The following is a 10,799-nucleotide window of genomic DNA, read 5'->3' on the forward strand; positions in this document are numbered from 1 at the left end:
TATTTTTATTCACCAAATAAGTTATAATTTATCTTTCTTATCATCATTGAACATGAATAAAATAGCAGATTTTTAGAATAAGAAGGCAATTTTATTTTCGAGTTCTTAATAAGAAAAATTCAAATTATTTATATGTGGTGGCAATACTTTTTGTTTTCTGAATAAATGCTTAAACAGTGCATATGTCTTTTGAATTTGTTGTTTATGAATGTTAAAATTGTTGGCTCTTGAAGAATGATGAAAAAGAGAAATGTTATTGATAATTTGAAAAATCATGAAATTGATTCTTGAAGCAAGAAAAAGCAGTGAAAAAAAAGAGCAGAAAAAGCCAGTATCCCTTTAAACCAAAAGGCAAGGTAATGAAAAAGGTATCCAAGGCTTTGAGCATTAATGGATAGGAGGGCTCAATGGAATAAAATCCTGGCCTAAGCGGCTAAACCAAGCTGTCCCTAACCATGTGCTTGTGGCGTAAAGGTGTCAAGTGAAAAGCTTGAGACTGAGCGGTTAAAGTCGTGATCCAAAGCAAAAAGAGTGTGCTTAAGAACCCTGGACACCTCTAATTGGGGATTTTAGCAAAGCTAAGTCACAATCTAAAAAGGTTCACCCAGTTATGTGTCTGTGGCATTTATGTATCCGGTGGTAATACTGGAAAACAAAGTGCTTAGGGCCACGGCCAAGACTCATAAAGTAGCTGTGTTCAAGAATCAACATACTAAACTAGGAGAATCACTAACAATATCTAAATTCTAAGTTCCAATAGATGCCAATCATTCTGAACTTCAAAGGATAAATGGAGGTGCCAAAACTGTTCGGAAGCAAAAAGCCACTAGCCCCGCTCATCTAATGAGAATTTAAGCTTCATATAAAACTCTGAGATGATATTGCCTCTTGATTTTCTTTCTATCCTATTTTATTTATCTAGTTGCTTGAGAACAAGCAACAGTTTAAGTTTGGTGTTGTGATGAGCGGATATTTTATACACTTTTTGGGGGTATTTTCATATAGTTTTTAGTAGGATCTAGCGACTTTTTAGTGTATTTTTATTAGTTTTATGCAAAAATCACATTTCTAGACTTTACTATGAGTTTGTGTGTTTTTCTGTGATTTCAAGTATTTTCTGGCTGAAATTAAGGGACCTGAGCAAAAATCTGATTTAAAGGCTGAAAAAGGACTGCATATGTTGTTGGATTCTGACCTCCCTGCACTCAAAATGGATTTTTTGGAGCTACAAAAGCCCAATTGGCGTGCTCTCAATTGATTTAGAAAGTAGACATCCAGGGTTTTCCATCAATATATAATATTCCATACTTTGCCCAAGTTTTGACTTTGCAAATTGGCGTTTAACGCCAAGTCTTTACCATATTCTGGCGTTAAACGCCAGAAACAGGTTGCAAACCAGAGTTAAACGCCAGAAACAGGCTACAACCTGGCATTTAACTCCAAAAAAAGTCTCTACACATGGAAGCTTCCATGCTCAGCCCAAGCACACACCAAATAGGCCCCGGAAGTGGATTTCTGCATTATCTATCTTAGTCTACTCAATTTCTGTAAACCTAGGTCACTAGCTTAGTATAAAAACTACTTTTAGAGATTTATTTGGGATCTCATGACATTTTCACGTTTTACATTGTATCTCTACGGCATGAGTCTCTAAACTCCATGATTGGAGGTGAGGAGCTCTGTTGTGTCTCGATGAATTAATGCAATTACTTCTATTTTCTATTCAACACGCTCGTTTCTGTTCTAATATATTCACTTGTACTGAACCATGAAGAATGTGATGATTCGTGACACTCATCATCATTCTCAACCTATGAACGCGTAGCTGACAACCACTTACGTTCTACCTGTAATAGCTTGAGTGTATATCTCTTGGGTTCCTGGTTTAGGAGTTTGATTCCTCTCCTGACAATAGAGCGTTCAAATCCATGAATCCAGAATCTTCGTGGTAAAAGCTAGAATCAATGGGAAGCATTCTTGAGATCCGGAATGTCTAAACCTTGTCTATGGTATTCTGAGTAGGATCTGGGAAGGGATGACTGTGATGAGCTTCAAACTCACAAGTATTGAGCGTAGTGACAGACGCAAAAGGATCAATGGATCTTATTCCAACACGAGTGAGAACCAACAGATGATTAGCCATGTACATGGACCTTTTTCACTGAGAGGACGGATGGTAGCCATTGACAACGGTGATCCACCAACATACAGCTTGCCATGGAAGGAGCCTTGCGTGCGTGAAGAAGGAGATGGAAGGAAAGCAGAGGTTCAGAAGACAAAGCATCTCCAAAACCTCAATCTGTTCTCCAGTACTGCATAACATGTATTATTTATTTTATGTTAATTACTCTTCATAAAACCAACCATTTTTATTATTAATTTCCTGACTAAGAATTACAAAATAACCATAGCTTACTTCAAGCCGATAATCTCCGTGGGATCGACCCTTACTCACGTAAGGTATTACTTGGACGACCCAGCGCACTTGCTGGTTAGTGGTACGAGTTGTGAAAAGTGTGATTTACAATTCGTGCACCAACGAGCACAAGAGTGCATCCCTCATTTTAGGAAGACCCTTCCTAGCTATAGGACGGACCGTCATTGATGTTCAGAAAGGGGAAGTAACCCTAAGAGTCAATGAGGATGAATTCATGTTGAATGCTGTTAAAACTATGCAACATCTAGACACCCCAAAGGAATGCATGAGCATTGATATCATTGATTTCCTAGTGGAAGAAGTGAACATAGTTGAGAGACTCGAGAAAGAGCTGGATGACATCTTCTGTGATGCCAAGCCCGATTTGGAGGCACCAGCTGAAAAGGAGGCAACCTTAATGGCTCCTAAAGAAGAGGGTAAGCTTCCCAAACTCGAGCTCAAGCCACTACCATCATCCTTAAAATACGTATTTCTGGAAAATGGGGACATTAACACTGTGATTATAAGTTCTCTTCTAGAGCCTCAAGAAGAATAAGCACTACTCAGAGTGCTGAAGACACACAAGATAGCTCTAGGGTGGACCATAAGTGACCTCAAGGGCATTAGTCCAACCCGATGCATGCACAAAATCCGGCTGGAAGATGACGCCAAACCTGTGGTGCAACCACAAAGGCGACTGAATCCAGCTATGAAGGAAGTGGTGCAAAAAGAAGTCACAAAACTCTGGGAGGCCAGGATCATATATCCTATTTCAGACAGCCCCTGGGTGAGCCTTGTCTAAGTTGTAGCCAAGAAAGGAGGAATGACAGTGGTTCATAATAAAAAAAATGAACTGATTCCCACAAGAACAGTTACAGGGTGGCGTATGTGTATTGACTATAGGAGACTCAATAATGCCACAAGAAAGGATCATTTTCCTTTACCATTCATAGATCAAATGCTAGAGAGACTAGCAGGACATGCATTCTATTGTTTCCTAGATGGATATTCAGGTTACAATCAAATTACAGTAGTTCCTTAGGATCAAGAAAAGACAGTGTTTACATGCCCATTTGGGGTGTTTACTTATAAAAGAATGCCATTTGGCCTATGCAATGCACCTGCAATCTTTCAGATGTGTATGCTCTCCATTTTCTCTGACATGTTGGAGAAGTTCCTTGAAGTATTCAAAGATGACTTCTCTTTCGTTGGAGATTCATTTGACTCCTGCCTCGATCACTTGGCCCTAGTTCTGAAATGATGCCAAGAAACAAACCTGGTTTTAAATAGGGAAAAATGCCACTTCATAGTCACTGAAGGAATCGCTCTTGGACATCATATTTCAAACAAGGGGATAGAGGTGGATCAAGCTAAGGTGGAAGTAATTGAGTGGTTACCACCACCTACTAATGTTAAGACAATCAGAAGATTCTTGGGACATGTAGGATTTTACAGGAGATTTATAAAAGATTTTTCGAAAATTGTAAAGCCCCTGTACAACCTATTGGCCACTAACACTCCATTTGTTTTTGACAAGGAATGCATGCATGCCTTTGAAACTCTGAAAGCAAAGCTTATCACTAAACACTTCATTTCTGCACCCGACTGGGACTTACCATTCGAACTGATGTGTGATGCCAATGACAATGCCATTGGCGCAGTTCTGGGGCAGAGACATGATAAGCTCCTACACGTCATTTATTATGCCAATCGTGTTCTAAGTGATGCACTGAAGAACTACACCACCACAGAGAAGGAATTACTTACAGTGGTTTATGCCATTGACAAGTTTAGATTTTATTTAATAGGGTCTAAGGTCATTATCAATACTGACCATGCTGCTCTCAAATATCTTCTCACCAAGCAGCATTCTAAGCCAAGACTGATAAGATGGATGCTACTCTTGTAAGAGTTTGATATTGAAATTACAAATAGAGAAGTATCAGAGACCCAAGTGGCAGACCACTTATCTCAGATTGAGCCAGTAGAAGGGACTGCGCTTCCCTCTACTGAGGTATCCGAAACCATTCCTGATGAGCAACTTCTTGTGATTCAAATAGCCCATTGGTTTGTGGATATTGCAAACTACAAGGCAGTAAGATTCATCCCCAAGGAATACAGTAGACAGCAAGCTCAAAAACTCATACATGATGCAAAGTACTACTTGTGGGATGAACCATACCTCTTCAAAAGGTGCTCAGAAGGTATAATCCGCCAGTGCGTGTCTAAAGAGGAAGGATAGAAAATCCTATGGCACTGCCATGGCTCAGAATATGGAGGACATTTTGGAGGTGAGCTAACAGCCAACAAGGTTCTCCAGAGTGGCTTTTACTGCCCAACACTCTTTAAGGACGCCCGAGAGTTTGTTTGTGACTGTGATAGCTACCAAAGGGCTAGCGATCTCCCTTATAGTCACGACATGCCTCAGCAAGGGATCCTAGAGATTGAGCTATTTGATGTGTTGGGAATAGATTTCTTGGGACCTTTCCCACGTTCATTTTCGAACACCTACATCCTTGTGGCAGTAGACTATATGTCCAAGTTGGTTAAGGCAGTCGCTTCACCCACTAATGACGCAAGAGTAGTGATGAAGTTTCTCCGAAAACATATCTTCAATAGGTTCGGTGTCCCACGGACACCAATCTATGATGGAGGCACTCACTTCTGTAATAGACAGCTTGACTCCCTTCTGCACCGCTATGGCGTTCGCCATAGAGTGGCCACACCATATCATTCGCAGATAAATGGGCAAGTCGAGGTCTCCAACAGAGGACTAAAGTGAATTCTGGAATGAATCATGAGCACCTCCAGAAGGGATTGGGTGAGGAAGCTTGATGATGCTCTCTTGGCATATAGGATAGCTTTCAAGATCCCTATAGGAACATCACCATATCAACTGGTGTATGGGAAGGCATGTCATTTGCCACTGGAGCTGGAACACAAAGGCTACTGGGCAACTAGATTCCTCAACCTAGATGCTAAGGCAGCAAGAGAAAAGAGGTTACTCCAGCTGAATGAGTTAAAAGAGTTCCGACTTGCTGCATTCGAGAATTCAAAAATATATAAAGAGAAAACCAAAAGGTGGCATGACAGGAAGATATCTTCCAGAGTCTTTGAACCAGGCCAGAAGGTCCTGCTCTTTAATTCTAGACTCAAGCTATTCCCTGGAAAGCTCAAGTCACGTTGGACTAGACCCTTCGTGGTCACTAATATGTCACCTTGTGGATACATAGAACTCAAAAGTAAAGACTCCGACAAAAGGTTTACTGTTAATGGACAGAGAGTCAAATATTACCTTGGGGACAAGGTCGAGCAAGAAAGCTCTACACTGCTACTAAATTGAGTACACTGAAGTCCATCTAACGACAGTAAAGGAGAACTTGTTGGAAGGCAACCCAACGATTAATAGTATATTATTGTTTTCTATTACTCTATTTATTCTCATTCTCATCTGATTTAATTTTCCATCCATTTTAATTAAATTCCATAGTTACTTTGCTTCCTAATGTTTGTGATCATGTATACCTCTTATAACAGAGACAAAAAAGTTTAGAACTCAAAACAGATCACCCTAGGGTAAGCCCCTTGCTAGCGTTGAATGCCAGACAAGGGGAAGGATGGGCGTTCAACGCCCAAGAAGGAGGAGCATAGCTGGCGTTGAACATCAGGGAAGGATCCCCTTTGCGGCATTCAATGCCCTACTAAGAGCAAGAATCTGGCGTTGAACGCCAGCCAGGGAGCAATGGCTGGGTGTTCAATGCCCAAAGGGGATGGAGACTTGGCCTTGAATGCTAGCCAGGGTGCATAGGCTGGGCATTCAACGCCCTCAAAGGGATGGAAAGCTGGCATTGAACGCCAGCCAGGGAGCAAAGGCTGGGCATTCAACGCCAATGAGGAGCACAATCTTGGTGTTGAATGCCAGAATAGAGGTATTCTGGGTGTTCAATGCCCCGATCAGGATAGGAAGGTTTGACTTTTTTAAATCATATCTTTTTTAAATCTTATCTTTTCAAATCATCTTTTCCAAAGTCAACTACTTTTGATTCAATTATTTTTTAACATCATCTTTTAAATTTAAATTCTTTTCAATTCATTTAAATTTTAAAATTTTTTCAAATATTTCTCAATTATTTTTCAAATCTTTTTCCTTTCTTTTTCAAATCTTTTTGTTAATCTTTTAAAATCTTTTTCATATCTTTAATGCTTTAACAATTTTAAATTTTATCTTTCTTATCTTTTTAAAAGATTTTGAATCATATCTTTACTATCTTTTTTCTAATTAATTTTTGAAAACCACCCCCACCCTCCCAATATATATATACCATTCGTACCACAATGACTCGTCATCCACCCTCCATTCGAATTCTTCTCCACTTCTTTGTCTTCCTCTCCTTTTTTTTTGCTTGAGAACGAGCAAAACTATTAATTTTGGTGTGGAAAGAGCCTTGCTCTCTCGTTCATCCGAACTCCACGGCTCCAAAGAGTGGGAAATCAACTTCAAAAAGCAAGAAAGAAGACGGCCTACTAACACCATTAGCTGTCTTCAAACCTTACAGATTCTACACCAAACAGTATGAAGAACATTATTATAAAATAATGAGTAAGAGGACATTGATCCGGGAGGACAAATTGGAATTAAAAGAAGATGAGTACTCAAAGATCCAAGAACAAATCCGAATGAGGGGCTAGAAAACTCTGGCCAACCCTATAACCGATGTTGGAATAGTAATGATCGATGAATTTTATGCAAATATGCGAATGATAGAAAAGCAAAAGAAAGATGGACAAGGATTCCATAGATTCCGGACCATGGTCCGAGGAAACACTCTCTATTTTCATCTTGATAAAGTAACAGAGATCTTTAAATTACCCCCACAACGAGATGATCCAGAATTCTTTAATAGGAGGTTATAAGCCAATCCAAAGCTGGATCAGGTCCTAGAGGACATATATCTGCCTGGAGCTCAATGGATCAATGACACAAAAGGCAAACCAAACCAACTGAGAAGAGTGGACCTCAAACCAGTTGCTAGGGGTTGGGTAGACTTCATTGGGCACTCCATTCTCCCCACTAGCAATTGGTCTGAAGTCACTATTGAAAGAGTTTAGGGTTTAAGGTGTTGAACGCTGACTTGGGGTACCTTCTTGGGTGTTGGAAGCTGGTCTCTCCTCCCTTGGACGTTGGACACCAGAAAAGGGCAGATGGCTGACGTTGAATGCTAATTTTGGGCCTTCAATTCTGAAGTAAAGTATGGACTATTATACATTGCTGGAATGAACTGGATGTTAGCTTTCCGTAGCCGTTGAGAACACTCCATTTGGACTTCTTGTTGCTCCAAAAAAGCTTTTTCGAGTGCAAAGAGGTCAGATCCTGACAACATCTACAGTGCTTTCTCTGCCTTTGAATCAGACTTTTGCTCCAGCTCCTCAATTTCAGCCAGAAAATATCTGAAATTGCATAAAAATACACAAACTCAAAGTAGAATCCAAAATTTGAATTTTGCACTAAAACCTATGAAAACTTAATAAAACTTAAACAAAACATACTAAAAACTATATGAAAATGATGGCAAAAAGTGTATAAAATATCCGCTCATCACAACACCAAATGGTAAAGGAAAATGATCCTTTCTGGTAGAATTATTGAGTCTTCTATAGATAATGCACATACGCCACCATGTAACTGTCCTTGTAGGAATCAGTTCATTCTTTCCATTATGAACCACTGTCATGCCACCCTTTTTGGGAACAACTTGGACAGGGCTCACTGATAAACTCTAATTTTGTGGTTTATCTTCTGCTTATTTTAGGAGATTTTATCACCTTTTCCCATATTTATTCAATAAAATATCATGGTTTTGTAATTCTCTCTTGAATTGTGCTTATGTATAAAAACATGCTTTTTAGGCCCTTAAATTGGTGATTTTCATTCAATTAAATTCCATTCGATGCCTTGATGTGTTTGTTGAGTGATTTCAGGTTCATAAGGCAAGTATTGGATGGAAGAAATAAGGAGAAAAGCATACAAAGAGGAGAATGCATGAAGAAACAAAGATTAGAAATGCATCAATGGGCGCGCACGCGTACAAGGTGCGCACGTACAGAAGTGGTTTCGCATAAAGACGCGCACGCGTACATGACGCGTCCGCACCGATGAAGAATTTGCCAATCGACGTGCACGTGCACATGGCGCGTACGCACCGATACTCTCACGTGACCCACTTAAAGGCAAAACGCTGGGGTGATTTCTAAGCTGCCCAGGCCCAAACCCAACTTGTTTCTGAGTGTATTTCATGCGGAATTGAAGTCCAAGCAAAGGGGGGAGCAATTGTTTGTAACTTAGCATCATGTAGGTTAGTTTCTAGAGAGAGAAGCTCCTTCTTCTCTCTAGAATTAGGGTTCTTAGGCTATTTTGCATCTTAGATCTAGGTCCAACTTCATGTTTTCATCTTGTTTCCTTTATGATTTCTTATTCCTACTACTTGATTCTCTTAGTTTTCATGTTAATTTCTCTTTTATGTTTCTTTTGTGATGGTGAACCCATGTTGGATTTGATTTACATTTAATGAAATTTAATGTTTGATGTTCTTTTAATTGTTGATTTTAGTTATGAATTTACTTTCCTTGCAATTGGTAGTTTGTAGATTTATAATTCTTGCATATTTACCATGCTTTCCCTTTAGTACCCACCAAGTGTTTGACAAAATGCTTGGTTGGATCTTAGAGTAGACTTTGAGCATTTTTGGCTTGGAAGGAGTAATTAGGCAATATTGAGTCATGAAAATCCAACTCATGTTGGTGATCTAGAGTTGTTAGCTAGTATTGTTTTCATTAACTCTAATCTCTTGCTAATTTACTTAGTGAGTTGATTAGGACCTTTGGATTGAGATTAGCTAGTCTTGTTAGACTTTCTTCGAGTGTGAAGATAATATGATACCTTCTTCCATCTTCGGGGATGACGTAATGAGATAAATTCTTGTTTATTATTATGATATGATTGATTAGTCTTTTCTGACATTCTCCCTATGTAAAGATGACATGATACCTTCTTTAATTTGTTGGAGTTGACTAGATAAGATGAATTAATCATTATATGACTAGGATAGAAAGCCTATGATCTCAACCCTTGCCATGAATGTCTCTCTCTTTATTACTTGCTTTCTCTTATTTACTTGTCTTCTTTAAATACTTGCTTGATTTACTTTTCTTGTCATTTATTTCTTGCCCTTTCACCAAAACAAACCCCTTGCACCTTCATAGCCAATAATTGACCACTTCATTACAATTCCTTGTGAGATGACCCAGAGTCTAAATACTTCGGTTAATTCTTATTGGGGTTTGTACTTGTGACAACCAATATTTTTGATGTGAGAATTGTTTGTTGGTTTGGAGCTATGCTCACAACGAAATTCTTATTTTTATAAGAAGAAAATCTAGACCATCGAGCAAAACTCGTTCATCACTCACCCAGGGGCTGTCAGAGATGGGATAAATAATCCCAGCCTCCCAGAGCTTAGCCACTTCCTTTTGCACTACTTCCTTCATAGCCGGATTCAATCGCCTTTGTGGTTGCACCACTGGTTTGGCGTCATCCTCCAGCAGGATTTTTTGCATGCATCGGGTTGGGCTAATGCCCTTAAGGTCACTTATATTCCACCCAAGAGCGGTCTTGTGTGTCTTGAGCACTTGAATTAGTGCTTCTTCTTCTTGTGGCTCTGATGTGGAGCTTAGGATTACAGGTTAAGTGTCTCCATCTCCCAAAAATGCATATTTCAGGGAGGATGGTAATGGCTTGAGCTCGAGCTTTGGAAGCTTATCATATTCCTTTAGAGCACTTAAAGTCTCCTGTATTTCGTTTGCTACCTCCAACTCAAGCTGGGCATCATAGAAGATGTCATCCAGCTCTTCCTCGAGTCTTGTCACCATGTGCACTTCTTCCACCAGGGAGTCGATGTTGTCAATGCTCTTGTACTCCTTTGGAGTGTCTGGATGCTGCATGGCTTTGACAGCATTTAGCAAATATTCATCCTCATTGACTCTCAAGGTTATTTTCCCTTTCTGAACATCAATGAGGATTCTTCCTGTAGCTAGGAAGGGTCTTCCTAGGATAAGAGATGCACTTTTGCACCCATCCATATCCAGCACCCCAAAGTCAGCGAGAAAAGCAAAGGGTCCAACCCTAACGATCATATCGTCAACTATGCTTGATAGGAACTTAACAAAACCATCAGCAAGTTGAAGGCATATACGGGTTGGTTTGACTTCATGAGTCAAGCAGAGCTTTTTTACTAATGAAGCAGGTATTAGGTTGATGCTTGCTCCAAGATCACATAGTGCTGTCCTTGTGCAAGCATTCCCTAGAGTGCATGGTATCATAAAGCTC

The sequence above is a fragment of the Arachis ipaensis genome, chromosome B7, assembly GCF_059453495.1.
Source record: "Arachis ipaensis isolate K30076 ecotype BB chromosome B7, ASM5945349v1, whole genome shotgun sequence".
In the NCBI taxonomy this organism is placed as follows: Eukaryota; Viridiplantae; Streptophyta; class Magnoliopsida; order Fabales; family Fabaceae; genus Arachis; species Arachis ipaensis.